The 21,728-nt window shown below is 41.0% G+C and overlaps 1 protein-coding gene and 1 non-coding gene across 3 annotated transcripts in view; both read right to left on the bottom strand.

Annotated features, from left to right (window-relative positions):
• The window catches only part of ARHGAP6 (Rho GTPase activating protein 6), a 546,996-nt gene that overhangs the window by 292,808 nt on the left and 232,460 nt on the right, over positions 1–21,728 (bottom strand). The window lies entirely within an intron of this gene.
• On the bottom strand, positions 725–797 carry TRNAS-GGA. The gene has a single exon. It is a non-coding gene; the product is annotated as a tRNA-Ser (tRNA).

The following is a 21,728-nucleotide window of genomic DNA, read 5'->3' as shown; positions in this document are numbered from 1 at the left end:
TAAAAAGAACAAAATAATGCCATTTGTGGCAACACGGATGGACCTAGAGATTATCATACTAAATGAAGTAAGCCAGACAGAGAACAAAAAAATACCACATGATATCACTTTTATGTGGACTTTAAAATATGACACAAATGAACCTATCTCCAAAAAAGAAACAGACTCACAGACATGGAGAACAGACCAGACTTGTGGTTGCCAAGGTGGGGGGCGAGGGATGGAGTGGGAGGTTTGGAGGTTAGCAGATGTAAGCTATTATATAGTGAATAGATAAACAAGGTCCTACTGTAGAGCACAGGGAACTACATTCAATACCCTACGGTAAACTATAATGGAAAAGAATATGAAAAAGAATGTATATATAACTGAATCACTTTGCTGTACAGCAGTAATTAACACAAAATTGTAAATCAGTTTAAAAAAATAGGTCTAAAATGTCGATCCCCAGACATACAGGTAAATTTTTCTCTGCTTCATCAATCATTTTATGACATCATTTGTTGATTACCATCTTTTTCTGGGGACTAAATTAGTATACGTGCGTGCGTGTATTTAGCAGTTAGTTAGAAATGTACTGAAGTGAAGTGAAATGAAGTGAAGTCACTCAGTTGTGTCCAACTCTTTGTGACACCATGGACTAGGAGCCTACCAGGCTCCTCCCTCCATGGGATTCTCTAAGCAAGAGTACTGGAGTGGGTTGCAATTTCCTTCTCCAGGGGATCTTCCCGACCCAGGGATTGAACCCGGGTCTCCTGCATTCCAGGCAGATGCTTTAACCTCTGAGCCACCGGGGAAGCCCAGAAATGTGCTGAGCATATATAAACTCTATATCAACATTTGCTATTATCACATAGGTATAGAACTCTCAGGTCGCATGATGAGGTTTTTTGTCCTCAAAGCTATTCTTCCTGCCAAGGGACTTGCAACAATTGTTCTGACCTATTTGGATTTTGAAAAATTGTTTCTATCTTGTCTTTCTTTCTGCTACTTCTTACTAGCATTTTCTTCTCTCATTTCCCCTGAGGTTATCATACAAGATGGGGTTAATGGCAAAACTCAGCACCAAACAGAAGTACTGTAAATATTAGGTAAATTGAAAAACAAGGTCGGGGGCAGGGGGAAGCAGAAACAAAGAGAGCTCCCAGAACCTCTTAGTGCATATTTTGATGGTGAGGAGAGAGCCAGAAGGCTTTATTCCAGAGTATGGTTTTGTTTGTATCTATGAAAGTACACAAGCTGAAATTCCATAAATAGAGGCACTTCTGTACCACTTTCTATTGCTAATATTTTTTTTCCTCTGAAGTCTGTCCCCAGGATTTCAGTTCATGGTGAGCATTTAATATATGCATGACAGCTGATGGTTAAAAAGTGTTACAGGGGCACAAAGCATTCTAGCAGGGGCATAAAGCATCAGAGAAAAATCCAGGAAAATACCAAAGGTAGAAAACCATCACTCAAATAATTTACAAAAAAACCTGAAAAGGAAGGCATGTTGTACTTCAACATTTTTTGGTTTTGCTTGTTCTAAAAGAACAAGCAAGGGGAGATGTTTATCTCAGATCTGGCATAGGAGTAAGAATGTTTTTTACCATTTCTAAATGGTTGAAAGAAAAATCAAAAGAATAATATTTGATGACATTCAAATTATGTGAAATTCACACTTCAGCATCCATAAATAAAGTCTTTCTGGAGCACAGTCACATCCATTCATATATGTATTTATCTATGGCTGCTTCCAACAGCCTAACACATCTGTTCTCTTACAGAAATTTTTTGCTGACCCCTGACTTAGAAAACTAAAATAGCACTTTATTTCATTTGATCTTTTTTCTACTTTTAGTATTCATCTTCTCCCTCCTGGAGTTTTATAAGTCTTTCCTTTGGACTTAAAAAATATATCTTTCATATATTTGTTTCTATTAATATTTCAATTATTTTATTTCATTTGTAGCCCTGAAGCAGACAGACAACTTGCCTAAGATAAACCAGCCTGTTTAGAGCAGGTAGACTTCCAAACTGGATTCTCTTTTTCCGCATATCTAAGCTTTCAGAGACACACCTTTGCTATTTCTAGAAGTCTCAGGTAAATGTATATGGGATTCATTTGGTGTGCAGAAGTCAGCCCCCCACTCCCGTTTTTTCTAGAGCAATATAAATCATAACCAAAAGCAAACATTTGTTGTGTTTGTATTCACTAGTTTCAAATCATTTGTCAAAGTATTTCCCTCTCATTGATTGGGGTTTTCTAATTTTCATCAAAAGAAAACCTTTTCCTGTGCCCCTGCCTTGCAAGTATAAACCTGCTTTTGGACACATGCTGTTCCTCCAAAGTCACTCCAAATTTGAATAGACTTTGCACATGTCTATGCTGGATTCAATTATACGCCACATCATGTGCTCTGAGATGAGAAAAGCAGAAGATTCTAGAACACTCATGTCTACATTTGGCCCTTAGAGTCCGACGATTTTGTCGTGTCTTAAAAGCCTTATGACATTTCAAGGAAGCAAACTTGAATTGTTATTTATTTTTATTGCATCAAATTTTTAATGGGCTGTGACTTCTAAGTCTTCTGAGTACCTCACATATTAGCTCATTTAGTCTGTATGACTTCCCTGGTGGTTCAGTTGGTAAAGAATCTGCCTGCAATGCAGGAGACACAGGTTCAACTCCTGGGTCAGGAAGATCCCTGGAGGAGAGCATGGCAACCCACTCCAGTATTCTTGCCTGGAGAATCCCATTGACAGAGGAGCCTGGCGGGCTGCAGTCCATGGGGTCACAAAGAGCGACTGAACTGAACTGAACTAATCAGCCAAAAGTTTGGGTAATTCTTTAAAAAGACCTGGCTATTTCTTCTGAACTTCTCCTTTAAAAGCTGCCTGAGTTTCAGGCTTTGGAGGAATAATACTTTAATCCTTTTTGAAATCTAAAAATGATGTTTTGGAGAAGTACACACATCTTAAGCAGCTTCCCACACAAGACTGGGCAGCCAGCCAGAATTCGAGAGTGCAGTTGAGGCAGACAACACAGCATACAAACAGCTCCCTCAGTCTCCAGCGCCTCTTTACAACTTCACAATGTTAAGACTAAACAGAAACGGGGGGAAACCCTCTTTCCAAAAGGCCTTCTCAGGATCTATGAATTACACATTCAGCTGACCTTGCAACCTTCACTTTCTTCTTTGGCCAGAAAGCCCAGGGGCACAGGGTCTGCTCAGGGGGTTAATCCAGTGCAGCTGAGATACAACCTCCTTATCCTGGGCAGGGGCTGCTTGGAGCTGAGACCACCTAGGCGGCCACACTGTCAGGGGGGATGTAGTCTAACGCAGAAAGCCAGAAACAGAAAATGTGTCCCATCTGTTACTGAGACTAGAAGGCAAACATAGTCTCAAACAAAGGGCTGCCCCTGTTGTGGAGACTCCTGAGATTGTATGAGGAAGAATACATCATCTAGGCAACATTTTTAATAGAAAACTAACTATTCACTGCAAGGTTTCCATCATTTAAAGGATATGGATTTTTTTCTGGGGGGATGGGTGATGCTCCTTATTGAGATATAATACATTTATAAACTGAATGGTACTGAATTCATAAGTGCATAACAGTGCATTTTGCAAAGTGAACATCCCTGTTTAATGACTACTTAGAACAAGAAAAACCCGCTCCCAACCTTTACCCCATAAAAGGAACCACTCTCCTGACCAACACCATCGTAGATTTTATTTGCGTTTTTTCTGAACTTTGGATCAATAGAATCCTGCAGTGGACAGTCTTTTTTTTTCATCTGGTGTCTTTCATCACTATTGCATGTTACCAGTCTAGAGTTATTAATGAATAGTGCTGATAACAACATTCTAGAACATGGTTTTTGGTGAACATAGGTAGGCATTTCTTTTGGGTATATGCCTGAGAATAGAATGGCTCCATTATAGGGAGGACATATATTCTGCTTTAGCAGTACTGCTCACTAGTTGCCCAAAGTATTGGTACCAACCTATACTACTACCAGAAATGTATGAGGATTCCAGTTGTCCCATATTAATGCAATACTTGATATTATCAGTTCTCACTCTTCCTTAATTAGAGCCATTCTGATGGGTACTCAGTGGTACTGTACTGTGGTTTTAATTAACATCACCCTGATGACTAATGAGTTAGAGCACTTTTCATATGTGTATTGGTCTTCAGCAATCCCTTTTGCAGAGTCCATTCCTTCTTTTGCCCATTTTTCCATTTGGTTATCTGTCTAGAATTGGGGTTGGCAATGTTTTCACATAAAGGGACAGATGGAAAATATTTTTGGTCTTGCAGGCCAGACAGTCTCTGTCACAACTCAACTTGGCTGTGACAATGCAAAAGCATTCATAGACTATACATAAATTAATGGGTGTGGCTGAGTCCCAATGAAACTCTTTTTACCAAAATAGTCAGTGGGCTGAATTTAGCCCATAGGCATTTGTCCACCCCTGGCTTAGAAGACCTACGTGGTTTTGATTTTTCAATATCAGCAAAAGTGGAATTGTATACCAAAACTTACTATCTATCCAGTATCCATTCTTCTATTATTTATTGGTACCATGACAACAGAGGAGGTGCCAATTATGGTAGGTATTAACCTGGCTGAAAAAATTAAAGATATCAGAGACCAAGCATTGGGTGGAAGGCTTCTAAGAAATTATTAAAAGGAAGCTCTCTCAGCAAGGATGATCCTCTGAGCTCCCCTTTTCCTTATGCTTTCTGTCCAAGACATGGACGTGATAACTGGATATATAGCAGACATTTTGTGATCATGAGACAATCTTGAATAGGAAAGCTGGCACTAGGAATGGCAAAACAGAGAGAACTTGAGACACTAATGACATTGTAGAATTGCTATACTAGCCCAATCCTCTCATTTGTTTTATGTGTAAGAAAACTTACTACCTACCTCAGTTCTGTTTCTGACAGCCTGTTTCTAACAATGTAATTCTTAATGGATAAAAGAAAACTCCCATCTTTGATTGTATTTTTTTCCTACTAACTCTTTACTGAAATTTTAACCTTCAGTTTTATTGTTTGCTATTTCATCCATTGTCATTGAACACTTAGTACATGCTCTTTTATCTTTTTGTACTTTCTCACTGCTTCTGTTCTGTCCTCCCCTTGATCATGTCTTGTTCATGGAGAAGAAATATTCCATAATTCTCTGTGCATCATGTGGTTAATGCTCCAAAAAACAGTTCTTTGTAATGAGAATGGTTATGCTAAAGATGACAAAGAACATTCTTCATTCGGAAAAAATGATAGCATATTTTTGGTGAGAAAGACAGTCAAAGAAAGGAGACTTTGGGGTCTTAAGGCAAAGGGCAGGGCTCCATAGCCTCTTAATAGGCACTGAGGCCTATAATACTAATATTCTAAACTTATGCAACTCAAAGTTATACTATTTTGGACATTGTTTAGTCTTCTGGTACACTACTGTGAGACTGACTTCTTATATTCTGAGTGCATTTAAGCTGAGGTTCAGGTGAATCTCATCTCATATAGGATGTTCCCTTATAAGGCAACAACCTGGTTGCTGTCACTTGCAGTTGTATAGAGCCAGGATCATACTCTCCTTAAACACGATATCCTAAGCCAGTTTTCTGTGAAATAGACTTTTCAAAGCGTAATCTAATTCAATGATTTTATAAACAATCACTTCTACCACGTTCCCTATAGGAAGTTTCCTTTAGTTGATAAGGGGTAATTATTCTGAACTAAAGACCAGTTTTGGAGATGATCGTTTCAACGGAAGGCTACTGACTGACAACCACAGGCAAATACAGCACAGTTCCCAACTTGTATTTCACAGTTAAGACGGAAAAGCAACAACACTCAGGAAATACCTGAAAAATCTACTGAAATCCAATTGAAGAGAAAAACACAACCTTCATTAAAGCGTTAGTGACAACACCCACTACAATATTGATGCCAGGTGTACCCAGGGAGAAAAATCATCCCAGTGTGAAGTCAAGGAGATCGGGACAAGGACTTGTTAGTAGGTGAAGCCACCTGGCCTTATTTTGTTTCCAGTCAGGGAACTGTAACTTTGGCCCTCCAGACCCAGAGGATTCGGTCTGGATTAAAGGGAAGATGAAGGTTCTAGGAGGCTGAAAAGAGAAGAAAAGTATGGGGAGGAAGGGAGATTGCACATCTATCTCCTCACAGATTCCGTGAATTTGTATTACTTTAAAAATCAAATCTCAGCTGACACTGAGTTACAGATAACCAAATTAATGCTGACCTTTGAAATGGAGTGTTCTCACATAATTATCTTGCCTTCACTATGGATTGAAAATCTTGTCTTCATATTTTCAGGTAGGAGGCCGATTCTGATTACAGGTTAGAGTGCATATAACTACCTGGAGATTTTCTATGTGCTTTTTTAAGCAAAGGTACATGCCAGGAACCACACAATCCAAACGTCCACTCAAGGCTTTAACAAGCAGTCTGTCCTATGTTTGACAGGATTTATTGAGGAATAAAAAAAATGTTTTTCCTTATTCTTAAGACCAAAGGAATGATTGCTTTTCAAACCACCTCTGATTTCTTCAGCTCCCTTCTATTGTAGCCCAGTCTGTTCTAAACTCAGTCTCTTCTGTCTGAAGTATTGCAAAGCACTTATCCAAGCAGGAAGCCTGATCCCAGTAATAGTGTGATTGTAAAAGCCAGTATAAAAGCCATTATAAAATCAGTTGCAACTCTTTCTTTACTTAGAACTTCAAACTGTCTCTATTGAGAGAAGAAAATTCTTTTAAAAGCACCATTCTTTTCCCTATTGTCTGAGCTCACATTGCCTAGCTGGTTAAAAATTGAAGTCGTTAGGAGTTAAGACTTGAGTATGCAGTCCATGTAGGCATGAAATAGGTAAATTTCCAGATTCCAAAACAGGACAGCAAAGAGTCAAAGACTTCTGCAGAGGAAAAGAGCCTCTTGAGATTGTAGGAGTCTTTAAAACTCATACCTATTCTCCAAAGTCAAAGTTCCCCAGATGGCAAGGGCACTGGATAATTTTCACCCCATTTGGACATTCTTTCGGGTGATGATACTTAATAATTACATCCAGGCAAGAGGCAAAAACTCAGCTATTCCAGACAAATCTAGATGTGTGCACACCCTACACACGTGCCCTCTTCCTTATATACCACTCATTGCAAAGCAAAGATCACACTCGCACAAAGAAGCCCAAGGTGGCACTGGCATGTAGCCAGTGCTTTTTAGAATATCAGTTAAATGATACCAAACCAAGGCTGTGCTATATCAAATTAAAGCAGTGTTATTCAATCAGGGTCATTCTGCCTCCCTGGGGATATTGGGTAATGTCTGGAGACATTTTGGTTGTGATAATGGGGAAGGGGTGGAGTGGGAGAGGTGGAGGGGTGCCCCTGGCATCTAGTAAGTAGAAGCCAGGGCTGCTGTTAAACATCCTATGTTGCCTAGAACAGCACTCACTACAAAGAATCGCCTGACCCCAAGTATCAATGGTTGCTGAGGTTAAGAAACCCTGACTTACAGAAAGAGAAAAATAAATATCGCATATTAACATGTATATATGGAACCTAGAAAATTATACTGATGGATTTATTTTCAGGGAAGGAATGGAGATACAGATGTAGAGAATGGACTGTGGACACAGTGGGGGAAGGAAAGGATAGGATGAATTGAGTGAGTAGCATTGACATAAATACACTGCCATGTATAAAATACATAGCTAGTGGGAAGCTGCTCTGTAACACAGGGAGTTCAGCCTGGTGCTCCGTGATGACCTAGAGGGGTAGGATGAGGGAGAGGAGGGAGGCTTAAGAGGGAAGGGAGATATACATATATATTGAAGGCAGGAGGAGAAGGGGACAACAGAGGATGAGATGGCTGGATGGCATCACTGATTTGATGGACGTGACTTTGAGCAAGCTCTGGGAGTTGGTGATGGACAGGATGTGCTGCAGTCCATGGGGTCACAAAGAGGTGGACACAACTGAGTGACTGAACTGATATAATTTGTGTATATATGTGTGTGTGTGTGTATATATATATATATATATATAATGATGATTGATTCACATTGTTGTATGGCAGAAATCAACACAACATCGTAAAGCAATTTGCCTTCAATTGAAAAATAAATAGCAAAAAAAAAAAAAAAAAAGGAAAAAGAAACCCTGACCTAGTATGAGCAATACCTAAGATGGGTCATGCCCATTCCATAGCACACTGGCATGAGATTTAAAACACATGCACTACCTGCTATGCCCAATGAATGTGTAGAAGGGAGATCCTGTTGCAAATTGGCATGGTTAACTTTTCACCACAGTACGTTAAGGGTTTACCAGTTGCTTCATGCAGAAGGATTAATAAATTGAGTGTCAGACTCCTGTTACTGTATATGTTCAAGTAACATTTTGAAATCAATTGTAAATCTAATTTAGTCCATCCAAAAGTTAATCATTCTTAATTAATTCTTTTGGGTTTTGCTCCATAATCTGGGATAAAAGGATCCCTTCAGATATTGTTCCCTGCAGTTGTCCCAACTGACCACTCTGATGAGAATTTCCATGTTCAGAGTGAGAAAGGCAGATCATGCTTTCTGCTATCTTCTTTCACAGTGAGTCCCGAATAAGGCCCATTTCATCTGGGCATGTGCCAAATGAACAATTCATTAAGTTCAGTTTTGCTTTAAAAAGAAAAAGCAGTAACCAAAAAATGCTATTTGTTACCCATTTTTCAATGGGAATAGGACCAACATGGATGTAAGCAGTTTTTTCCCTTCTTAATTGCTTTTCACTTCTTTTTTTTTTTTTTTGATCCTTTCCTAAGATAGATTCTCCATGTGACTCATACCGAAAAGAAAAAATTTCTTTCAGCCAGAAGAGTCATTGGCAGAAAGTTGACATTCCATTCCTTTCCTGTCCTACCAATGTGCACACATTTAACTCCAAAGAATGACTGATCAAAAACAGCCCTTCAGGGTCCTAAATGAAACATCAAACCACCTCAGAGAGTGGCAATCTCAGTAGTAAATATTTAATAAGCCTTAATACTAAGTATTTAAATATATTCAGGGGACAAGGAAACCACAAAACTCTGATTGACATTCTAAGGAATATTTATTTGTGAGAAGTATCCTTCTACTTCATTATGTCTGTTAAATCACAAGAGGAACATTAAGTCTTGACATCTTGTCAGAGATATTTTTGGTCAAGCTATAGTTTACTAGGGGTTCCCTGGTGGCTCAGATGGTAAACAGTCTGCCTGCAGTACAAGAAACCTGAGCTCGATCCTGGGTCTGGAAGGTCCCCTGGAGAAGCAAATGGCAACCCACTCCAGAATTCTTGCCTGGAAAATCCCATGGATGGAGGAGCCTGACGGGCTACAGCCCATAGGGTTGCAAAGAGTTGGACACGACTGAGTGACTTCACTCACTCACTCACTCATAGTTTACTATCAAGAAAAGGTGCTCATTAATGAAAAGTCTCTAAAAGCTGGGAACAGATTTTCCGTCCAAAATACTGAATTTCCATGAGGAAATATTTTAGCATACAGGCATCAGTACAGCATGAATTACACCGTTGGCCTTGTGTCTATAGATTACATCACTGAAGGGAATGGCACTGCAGTGGCAGATCCCCACATTTCTTCAAGACTAGGGAGGTCATGCTTGAGTATTCAAGGAAGCAAGTTAAGATGACAAACCTGACCACTGTTTACAATGGACTATCATGATCTACTTGTTGTTATTTAGTCACTAAGTCATGTGTGACTCTTTGAGACCCCATGGACTATAGCCTACCAGGCCCCTCTGTCCATGGATTTTCCTGGCAAAAATACTGGAGTGGGTTGCCATTTCCCTCTCCAGGGGATCTTCCCGAGCCAGGGATGGAACCCGGGTCTCCTGTATCGCAGGCAGATTCTTTACTACTGAGCCATCGGGGAAGTCCATGATCATCTACTAGGTTTCCATAAACGATCCATCCCTGGAGAAGGACAAGGCAGCCCACTCCAGTATTCTTGCCTGGAGACTCCCCATGGACAGAGGAGCCTGGCAGGCTACAGTCCATGGCATCACAAAGAGTCAGACACAACTGAGTGACTGAGCACAGCAAATGGTCCATAGTTTGAACTTTCCCTGTGTCATCTTCATTTACAAGTTATTTCCTTTCTATAGAGTCACAGCAAGCTATAATATATATGTAAAGAAAAAGGAACAATTGAAAAGTCAAGCCAATTAAAATTTGGACTTGAGACTTTCTCACAAAATTCTACAACATACAGGAGTCTTTTACTAACTTAGATTAAGAGTCAACAAACTATAGCCTGTGGGCCAAATTTAGTGCATAGCCTGTTTCTGTAAATAAAGTTTTACTGCAACACAGCTACAATTCGTTCATATATTGTCTACATCTGCTTTTGGCCTAAAAAGGCAAGGTCAAGTTTTTGTAACAGAGACCTTCTGGCCTGAAAAGCCAGTAATAGTTATCTTCTGGCCCCTTACAGAAACAGTTTGCTTACTTCTGCCTTAGATCTCTGGCTTCTTTGAAGTGGACACTTTCACAGAAGGTATTTGTATATATAATTAATAATCTTCAAGAAAGGATGTTATCTACAGACTTAACCAAAAAAAAACAAAACGTGCAATCACAAGTCAAAAACACATGGTTCTAGCAAGAAAGATGTTTCTAAAGGATGCTGACTCTGCAAAGCATTCATTTGAAATCATGCAATTTACATAAATGATTTGTAATTGACAAAAAAAGAGTTGGACTGATATATGCATTTCCCAATACAGGAGTGAGGGGTTTTAATTTGTTGTGGTGAGTGTTTTAAAATAATGGAGACCTATCTACTTTATAGAATATAACTGTCCTAAAATGTTCCAAGGGCACTGTGAGATAGCTCTTATGTTAATGAAACTAGCAATAACCAAAACAGATTTCTAGAAGAAAGGAGTACAGAGGAGTGAACACATATTTCTCCACACATATGCCTTCTTAATTGCAATGGCTTTCACTTCCAAGCAAATCCAGTCACCCTCTCTCCTGCCTCTACCATAACTGTACTACTTTGGAATCTTAAACTCAAATATTCCAGTCTTTAAGCACCACCTCCAGTCCTTCCTCTTGTCTTGATTTTCTTCCAGATAATCAGCCCCCTGTCAACTTCAGATAAGGACTCTCCTTCCTTATTTAACCCGGATACCTAGGTCAGCTGCAGAAATTCTTCTTGCCTTTCCTTTGTCTTCTTGCTGTGATTCAGCTAACTCCACTCCTGATCAAACGGACCACACCTCCTCCTTCCTGGTGAATACTAAGTACATTGGGAAAAAATTGCACTAATGTGTAAACTGCATTATGCTAAGATAAGTCAGACAAATATTGTTAGATCTCACTTATACGTGGAATGTGAAAAATAAAGACCAAGCTGATACAGAGAACAGACTGGTGATTGCCAGAAGTAGGTGGTAAGAGTGGGAGTGGGGGGAATGGGTGGTGGTGGTGGTTTTAGTTGCTAAGTCTTGTCCGACTCTTGCGACCTCATGGACTGTAACCCGCCAGGCTCCTCTGTTCATGGGATTCTCCAGGCAAGAATATTGGAGTGGGTTGCCATTTCATTCTCCAGGGGATCTTTCGGACCCAGGAGTCAAACCTGGGTCTCCTGCATTGCAGGCAGATGATTTACTGACTGAGCTATGAGGGAAGCCCAGGGGCCAGTGATGCCTCCAGAATTATATACACAGAACTGTGGTTTGAGGTGGGAGACCCAGGGACACCCAAGGGAGACCCAAGCTATTTTGACTTGGTTTCTAGGCTAATCTGAGGTGGTTGGGAATAGGATGCTTTTGAAAATTCTGAGAAGCCAGATATCCCACTAAGCTTTCCATGCCACTGCCAGCTGAGGCACCACCCCCACTTCCCCAACCCAACAAGGCAACAAGGCCAGTCCGCCCTACATTAGAGATCTCTCTCAAGCCCATTACTTTTGGTTATCACCACCAATGAAGGGTCTCTTCACTGGTCTCCCTGGCTTCAGCCTCCTTCCATCACCTTCCCAAGTCCCAGTCCACATATGCCCTTCTCTGCTTCCAGAATGGTCTTTCTAAAATGCTGGATAGACCCGTCACATCTCATAAGCAATGAGATTGAAACATCTGGGCAGCCACTGTACATTGCATGTGAGCCCTTGGAAGAGACCTCGCTGTTCTCTTTCCATGACTGCATCTGGATCTTCTCTCCGCCGAGGTACATTCTCACTGGGGCTTTATGGCCGAGCTCCCAGGTCAGCCCTCCTCTGACATCCACATGCCGCATACGCATCGGTCCCTGCACTGCTCCTGGCCCTGTACTCCTATGCTTTCTCTGGGATGAAAATCCACTGGATGTTCTCCATTTGCACTTTCCTCCCCTGACCGAGTTCTCTGGAAAGCAGGGACCACACCTTCCAGATTGCCAGATCTGCAGCCTGGGGCCTGGGGTCTGGCACGTCGCAGGAGGTGTGGTCATAAAGGCTTAGTGAATTGACAGGAGAAAGTCCAAGGATTCAGAAGGATTCCAGGGCAATTTGTATCTGACTGACATCAGTGACCACAAACGCCTTGGGCAGATATGCTAGTAGACACTGGTGGATGGACATGTCTGAAAAGCCTTGGCTCAGAAAAAACTGACAGGCCGTGAACCCCCAGAGTGCCGCTGGGAAACACTTAGAGACGCTTACACAGGGGTGTATTATTTCCCTGTGACAGGTGAGGTATTCACCCTGACAGCCATGGCGGATGAGTAAGCACATTCCAGAGCTGTATACACACACGTATCATCACAATGGTCCCCAGATACCGATAACAAGGCAGTGTGCTCTTGCCCCTTTAAAGGAGGTTTTCCAGAATATTAAGAACTAGGCTGACATCTACTTGATACTTACACAGAGCCTGATAAGTGATTTATGTTCAAAATCTCCAAGATTTTACACATGTACCTGTTTTTATGTGCATGTGTGTTCATGTTTGTGTGTGAGTGTGGTTTTTTTAATTGAGGTATAGTTGCTGTACAATAGTAAAAAAGTTTTAGGTATACAACATAGTGATCACAATTTTTAAAGGTTGTACTCCATTTCTAGTTATTATAAAATATTGGCTATACTCCCTGTGCTGTACAGTATATCCTTGTAGCTTATTTTATACCTCAGAGTTTGTATCTCTTAATCCCTGATGCCCTCCCCTCACCCCACTAAGAACCACTAGCTTGTTCTCTGTCTGTGAGTCATCATCACTAGCTGTGTTTTCTTTTGCTATCTCCTGCGTGTTTAATCCCAGGTTGATGAGAAGGGTGATTAATGAAATTCTTTGGAAAACAGCTTGCTGCTCTTGCAGCCATTTCAACACATGGTGTTCAAACAAAGTGCAACCAACGTGTCATTTCCACGTGCTCTGCTACCTACGTGAAATTCTAAACAAGTCATACAGTGAGAAGCAAAAGGAATTTATTTCTGAAAATGAGCACCTGAGCCTCTCGGGCTTCTGAGTCACGCAAGCTTCCAGCTGAATGAGGCTCTCAAGAGGCTGCGGTTAATAACGCACCTTCTTCCACAATGGACCATCTCTGACCATCCCATGAGGAGTCCAGAAACTTCACCCTGAAGATTCAAATCCATTTCATGGCCTCTTATGCTGACTACTCTTGCATCCTGAAAGCTAGCTGTTCCAAAATCGTGCACTTTGTGGTCTACAGTATGATTTCCCAGCCTCGGCACTATGGACGCTTGTGGTTGGACAAGTCTATGTGGTGGGAGCCTGTCCCGTGCACTGTCGGATGTTTCTCAGCGTCTCTGCCTTCTACCTACTAAACGCCATTAGTGTAATACCTCTCCCAGCATGACAGCCAAAAAGTTCTCTCGTGTGTGTGCTCAGTGGCTCAGTCATGTCTGACTCTTGGCGACCCCAGGGACTGTAGCCTTCCAGGCTCCTCTGTCCATGGGATTTTCCAGGCAAGAATACTGGAGTGGGTTGCCACGCCCTCCTTCAGGGCATCTTCCTGACCGAGGGATCAAACTCACGTCTCTTGTGTCTCCTGAATTGGCAGGCAGGTTCTGTACCACTATCACCACCTGGAAAGCCCTAGACCTTGCCAAATGTTGGGGGGGGTGTGTGCAAAATCACGTGCCCACCCCACTCCCACACTGAGAAGCACAAAGGACGGTATCTGGCTGGGGAATCATCAAGGAGGCTGTTAGTAGAGCTCCCAGGTGAGAGGCTCAAACATCCTCACTCACGGATCCAGCCGTGCAGCACAGCTCAGACAGACGGCAATGATCAGCCCTCCTGCACCTTACGCACATTCAGTTTTCCTGAGGCCAGTGTCACACAGAGCCCCAAGGGAGAGTCACCAACAATACTTGCACCTTCCGAAAGCCCATTCTGATCCCTTTAGTAGATGCGGGGATATAATTCAGCTCTTAAATGCAGACACAAACACCAAGTCATTGCCTTTATTGCTTTCTCAAGTTTTTTTCTTAATCACTCCAAAAGAAAATGTTATCACTGTGGCCTATGCTGGAATCAGAAAGCAGGAGAACCACTTGTTGCCATAGCAGCAGAGCCAAGGCACATTTCCTGTAACCCTCTTGAGTTCACAGTGCAGTCTCCCAGTGCTATCTGACTTGATTGCTTTAATAGAGGAATCAGTATACTCAGGCATTACAATTAAAGAAATAAAACTTCAGTTGGTGATATGAACATTTGAATATGTGGTTCCTCACCCTTGTACTTTGTTGGTGGGAATGTAAATTAGTGCAGCCACTATGGAAAACAGTATGAGGTTCCCTAAAAAACTAAAAATAGAGCTACCATATGATCCACAATCCCACTCCTGGGCATAGAGCCAATAAAAACCAAAATGCTAATTCAAAAAGGTACACGCACCCTTATGTTGACAGAGGCAGTATTTACAATAGCCAAGACATGGAAGCAACTCAAGTGCCCATCAACAGGTATCTGAATTAAGATGTGAGATACACACATATATATTTATGAATGAATGTTATACAGCCATATAAAAGAATGAAATAATGCCATTTGCACCAACATGGACAGACCTAGAGAATATTATACTTGGCGAAACAAGTTAGACAAGTTACACGCTTCAGTCGTGTCTGACTCTTTGCGACCCCACGGACAGTAGCCTGCCAGACTCCTCTGTCCATGGGTTTTTCCAAGCAAGAATACTGGAACGAGTTGCCATTCCCTTCTCCAGAGGATCTTCCTGACCCAGGGATTGAACCTGTGTCTCTTACGTCTTCTGCAAAGGTGGGTTCTTTACCACTAGCACCACCTGGGAAGCCTGCAAGTTAGACGAACGTTATATGTTATCATTTATCTGTGAAGTCTGAAACATAATATGGATGAGTGCATGTGAAAAACAGAAACAGACTCACAGAAAATAAACTTATGGTTACCAAAGGAGAGAGGGGTGGGAGGAGTAAATGAGGAGTGGGGATTAGCAGATACAAACTACTATGTATAAAACAGATAAGGATATACCATAGAGCACAAGGAATTATACCTATTATCTTGTAATCATCGAGGTAGATGAAACTGGAGCCTATTATACAGAGTGAAGTAAGTCAGAAAGAAAAATACCAATACAGTATCAGTTCAGTTCAGTTCAGTTCAGTCGCTCAGTTGTGTCCGACTCTTTGCGACCCCATGAATCACAGCACGCCAGGCCTCCTTGTCCATCACCAACTCCCGGAGTTCACTCAGACTCACGGCCATTGAGTCAGTGATGCCATCCAGCCATCTCATCCTCTGTCATCCCCTTCTCCTCCTGCCCCCAATCCCTCCCAGCATCAGAGTCTTTTCCAATGAGTCAACTCCCAATACAGTATACTAGCCCATATATATGGAATTCAGAAAGATGGTAATGATAACCCTGTATGCAAGACCATAAAAGAGACCCAGATGTATAGAACAGTCTTTTGGACTCTGTAGGATAGGGAGAGGGTGGGATGATTTGGGAGAATGGCATTGAAACCTGTATAATATCATATATAAAATGAATCGCCAGTCCAAGTTCAATACAGGGTGCTCAGGGCTGGTGCACTGGGATGACTCAGAGGGATGGGATGGGGAGGGAGGTGGGAGGAGGGTTCAGGATGGGGAACACGTGTACACCCATGGCAGATTCATGTTGATGTAAGGCAAAGTAATTAACCTCCAATTAAAATAAATAAACTTATATTAAAAAATGTAAAAAAAAAATCTATAATGAAATATGGGGCTTCCCAGGTGGCACTAGTGGTAAAGAACCCACCTGCCAATGGAGCAGACATGAGACATGAGTTTGACCCCTGGGTCAGGAGGATCCCCTGGAGGAGGAAATGGCAGCCCACTCCAGTATTCTTGCCTGGAGAATCCCATGGGCAGAGGAGCCTGGTGGGCTACAGTCCACAGGGTTACAAAAGAGTTGGACATGACTTAGCGACTGAACAACAAAATACTGTGCATCTAAAACTAAAACAATATTGTAAAGCCACTACACTCTGATTAAAAAATACGTGGTTCCTCTAGTGAATGAGGGCTCTACATATGGAGATCAGCTCAAGGGAAGCACCAAGGCTCTTTGTAGATGGACTTGAATTCTGAGTGAAGGCAGAATCTAGGAACCCAAGTGAATGTTCTGAAGAGCAAAATTCCAGCAACTAACAATCCCACTAGTTTGTCCTCTCAGCTCAGCTCCCCTTTGGCACCTCTGTCTACAGGGCCTCCTTCATCCTGCACAGGGACCACGTCCTTAAGTCCCCAGGTGAAGATGATGCCGCTTCTCCATGACCAAATAGCACCTGTTCGTAAAATGCCCCATTGTAGGGACTTTCTTTTAAATGCCTGAATTCACCAGTAGACTGGCAACTCCTCGAAGGCAGAGATGATATCTTCCCTGATATTTAATAAAGGTTTAATAAGTGTCTGCTGAAGTGAAGGGACTGCTTTGATTCACACTTAAGAAAAGATGAAAACCAAAGGATAATAAAAGAAACTCACACAATTTAGAAAAGCGCAAAAAAGAACAATTATGAATCACACCTCCACTCCCCATCTCAGACTTCTGGCAGGAGATTTGGGTTAGTTGAGATGTAATCTGAAATTCTAAATTTTCCATTGACTGATTTAGAGTACCTATTATTCATTCATCTAGCTATTCATTTGAGGCATATCTGCTTGCATGTCTATGATGTTCTGGCCACCCAACAAGTAAGAATAATAATGTTTTATACCAGAGAAGGTGATGGCACCCCACTCCAGTACTCTTGCCTGGAAACTCCCATGGATGGAAGAGCCTGGTGGGCTTCCGTCTATGGGGTCACACAGAGTTGGACACGACTGAGTGACTTCCCTTTCACTTTTCAGTTTCACACACTGGAGAATGAAATGGCAACCCACTTCAGTGTTTTTGCCTGGAGAATCCCAGGAATGGGGGAGCCTGGTGGGCTGCTGTCTATGGGGTCGCACAGAGTCGGACACGACTGAAGCGACTTAGCAGCAGCAGCAGCAGCATACTTATATAAGGTTTTATAGTGTATGCAATAGTTTCATCCACATAATATAATCAAAGGCATATCCAGAAACTCCTTGAATGATTTTCTTTCCTAAGATCATACAAAGTGAGACTAAGGCTATGCTTAGTGTTCTTTTTATAGCTGTTTACATTCAGAATAATACCTCTGAAGAATTGTATGCTTTTCAGTAAGCAAATGGGCTTCCCTGAAGGAGATCAACCCTGGGATTTCTTTGGAAGGAATGATGCTAAAGCTGAAGCTCCAGTACTTTGGCCACCTCATGCGAAGAGTTGACTCATTGGAAAAGACTCTGATGCTGGGAGGGATTGGGGGCAGGAGGAGAAGGGGACGACCCAGGATGAGATGGCTGGATGGCATCACGGACTCAATGGACATGAGTCTGAGTGAACTCCGGGAGATGGAGATGGACAGGGAGGCCTGGTGTGCTGCGATTCATGGGGTCGCAAAGAGTCGGACACAACTGAGCGACTGAACTGAACTGATAGCTCAGTTGGTAAAGAATTTGCCTGCAATGCAGGAGATCCCAGTTTGATTCCTGGGTTGGGAAGATCCGTTGGAGAAGGGATAGGCTACCCACTCCAGTATTCTTGGACTTCCCTTGTGGCTCTGCTGGTAAAGAATCTACCCGCAATGCGGGAGACCTGGGTTTGATCCCTGGGTTAGGAAGTTACCCTGGAGACGGGAAAGGCTACCCACTCTAGTATTCTGGCCTGGAGAATTCCATGGACTGTATAGTCCATGGAGTGGCAAAGAGTCGGACGTGACTGAGCAACTTAAATTTAGTAAGCAAATAATTAAAATTCCAAATCTTCAAAATTTCAACATGCAGTTCACACAACAATCATGCTAGTTAATCAGAATTTTACTCCAAGGAGACTTGTCACAGAAGCAGCAATTTGAACACAAGAATCTCTCTCTGTGGCAAAGTCCCCTGAGCTTTGTCCAAAGGTGGGAAGCTCACTGAGTTTTTAAGACAATTCGCAAAGGAAGCTATACAGAAGCTAAATGAATTCTACATTTTTTTCTATGCCTTGCAAAGTTGTCAAAGCCAAGTTTTCCAAAACTACTCCTCACCACTATATTCTGAAATGTTGACTTACAAGCATCTCTATATGGGCATTTATAAAAGCCCCTATTCAAAGTAAGGTGATGCTACTGTGGGTTTGAAAAACCCAGAAATAATTAGATACCCTTGGGTCACTCAGAACATAGAAACAGGTAAGCTACAATTTCATTTGGGATGTATTAAATTTATTTGCTGCAATCCTATGTGAGAAGGGCTAAGTATATTTTTTTTTTACAAAGTTTTAAGAGTGTTTTTAGATATTTCTTTCTCCAGCATGCTAAAGCTCTGACTTGTCCAGCTTCAGGATGTGCCTGCCCTGGCTTCCAAGGGGAATTGAGCCTCACAAAAGTGGTTATTGAGGATCTGAGCACTTGAAAAGTAGCATGGATCTGGTTATAGTGCTTGTGGATGGTGGATGGAAAAGGAGAAAGACAATAAGTAGTATTTCTGATTGAATGTTTGTTTATTTCCAAGAAGTTTAAGTAAATTACTTGAGTTATCTCAAAATTACTTCTGGTTGTATCAAGAGTATTCTTTTTACTCTTCTAAAATTGAGCCACATATGACTTACGTGACATATCTCCAGCCCTCTGAAGGTATGCTGTTGCTTAGCAAGGCTCAAAAAAGCCTGTCAATCCACATTTTTATTTTGTAATAGTATTTGCAAAAGAAGAGTAAGCACAGCAGCATGTAGAGCGTATGTGTCAGCTCCCATTTTTGATAATTGTTCCATTTTCATGTGCTTTAATTATACATCTTCCGGAGCCATCTCCTGTGATTTTGCACTTCAGGTGGGGTTCACTGTCTTCCCTTGGTTTTGTCTCATGCTGTCTCTGTCATGCCAGAGTCTGGAAAAAGGGTCAGTCTCAGAGACAAACTGTTTACTGAAGGTTCGTGAAATGAGTGAGCTCTCATGGAACCTTCCATGATGGACCTCCTTTGTTATAAAATCACACTTCTGAAATACAATCTCTAAAATACTTTCCCGGAGGCATTCAGAGTACCAAAAAAGAGAAAGGAGGGCTAATTTGTAGCCCCTGAATTAAAACTAAGGGGATCTTTTTTCAAAAGGAAGTAACTGCCTGAATAAGAGGGATTTATTTTTCTGGAGAAGGCTTTTCAACAATCTGGCATTTGAATTCACTGGAGTATTTCCTATAGTAAGTTTCCATATGGGACTGCATTGGCAAGAATCAAGCAGTGTGGTTTTCACGTCTTGGAGTTGATTAGGCTTATGCTGTGTTCTGTTTACTGATTGTACTGCTGATCCATTCCTGCTTTATTGTGAGTCACAGCTGCAAGTCCTGCTTACAAATTCTCAATTTCTACTTCCATGTGAAACAGATGGTTCAGTTGGGGAACTGAAGTCTTTGGTCCACACTAGGCACTTTAGATAGCATTTGGAATGGGAGAGACTTTATGATGCAGGCCACATATTATGCAAAATATTTTGTATTTAGTACATACACCTCAGTCCAGTTTGGCTTCATGACTGGAATTACTGCAGACTATGAACCAATACTGTACTACCTTGGAATAGGAGCTATTTGGCTTTATAACAAATAACATTTTTTTCAAGCACAACTTGGGGAGATGCCAGGTCTTTATTGTAAACATGGAAACCAATACTTAATCTTTCATGAGTTTTCCTGGATTCAATTTCCTCATTATTCAATGGGCAGATTCTAATATATCTTCTTGACATTGGAGAGGAAACATATTCTCCAAGGTAGTGGAAGAAATTCCTATATTTACCAAATGGAAATTCCTCCATTTGCTTTCCAGGCCTCTTTTGAAAATAACCACAGGAAGAAATGGGATATACTCTTTCAGAACCCAAACTCTAAAGTACTTTTGCAGATTCTGCAGCGTGAAGACAAAACAAGAAAACTGTGACCTTCCACCTGGAATAATGGTTAGGATGATATAAACATGGCTAGACTCGCTGGTGACATCTTTGTCATTCTCCAAAGCATTATGAGAGGCAGAACAGTTAATGATACCCATCCCCACCACTTAGGAAGTGACCATCTGAAACTGGAGCAGCCTGATGTTGCCATGGTTGTACAAGCTCAGCCAAGGACTTCATTAGCCCAGGAGCATTGGGGCAAAAGAAAAATGTTAAAGTTTTAAAGTAAACATAGCAATAATATTAAACCTTGCAAACTGGGGGGAGGAGAGGGGGGAAAAAGTTTTTAAGTCTCTATGGTCAATAAATCAAAACCTGGCCAATTCATTATATTTTGATGTTCACATGGTAACCGAACTTATTTTCCTCTTTTTCACCTACTTTCACTATCTGTGACTTCTCTCTAATTGTAATTTTCATCATCTTTTCATGCTGAGTGATTTCAGGAGGCATCATATGATACTGAAAAAAGAGGACAGGAGACTATTCCACTTAAAATCTTTGGATACATTTTCTCATTTCTAGGATGGGATAAATATTTGCTCTGGGAGAATCAGATGGCATAATATATGTGAAAATGTTTAAAAATTCTAGCTTTTTGCATAATCTGCAGATGATATAACTGCCTAGATAGGTAACTCAAGAAATTCCACAGATAAATTATTAAAATTAACAAGTGGCTGCAATAATTTCAATATGTAAAAACAAATCACATTTTGATAAACTTGAAGTCAGCAGTTATAAACTGCAATATTAAAAACTGTGCCATTTATAATTGCAAAATAATATATAATGTAATCAAGAAAAAAGCTATCAGATTATACAAGAGCTTTAAGAAAATTATACATTTTAATTATTGAAAGCCACTAAAGAAGTCCAAGTAAATGGAGATAAATACCATATAAAGACAAAAATGAGTAAATGTTTCAATATACCCCAAATTTTAAGATAAATTCATAAAACTCCAAGCAGAATCTCAACTAATTTTTTAAATGAAACTTGATAAAAAAAGACTCAAGAATGGCTGAGATTTTCTTTAAGAAAAAAAAAATCCATGTAGAGTGACCTGCCCTATCAAATGTCAGTAAGAGAATGTGGCAAGGGTGACAGAATAGATAATGAAAACTGAAATAGAACAGAATTTACCTACAGACTCACATATTTATGGAATTT

Source organism: Oryx dammah, unplaced genomic scaffold, assembly GCF_014754425.2.
Source record: "Oryx dammah isolate SB20612 unplaced genomic scaffold, SCBI_Odam_1.1 HiC_scaffold_23, whole genome shotgun sequence".
Lineage (NCBI taxonomy): Eukaryota > Metazoa > Chordata > Mammalia > Artiodactyla > Bovidae > Oryx > Oryx dammah.
The sequence above is the reverse complement of the archived record's forward strand: the minus strand, read 5'-3'. Positions and strand labels throughout refer to the sequence as shown.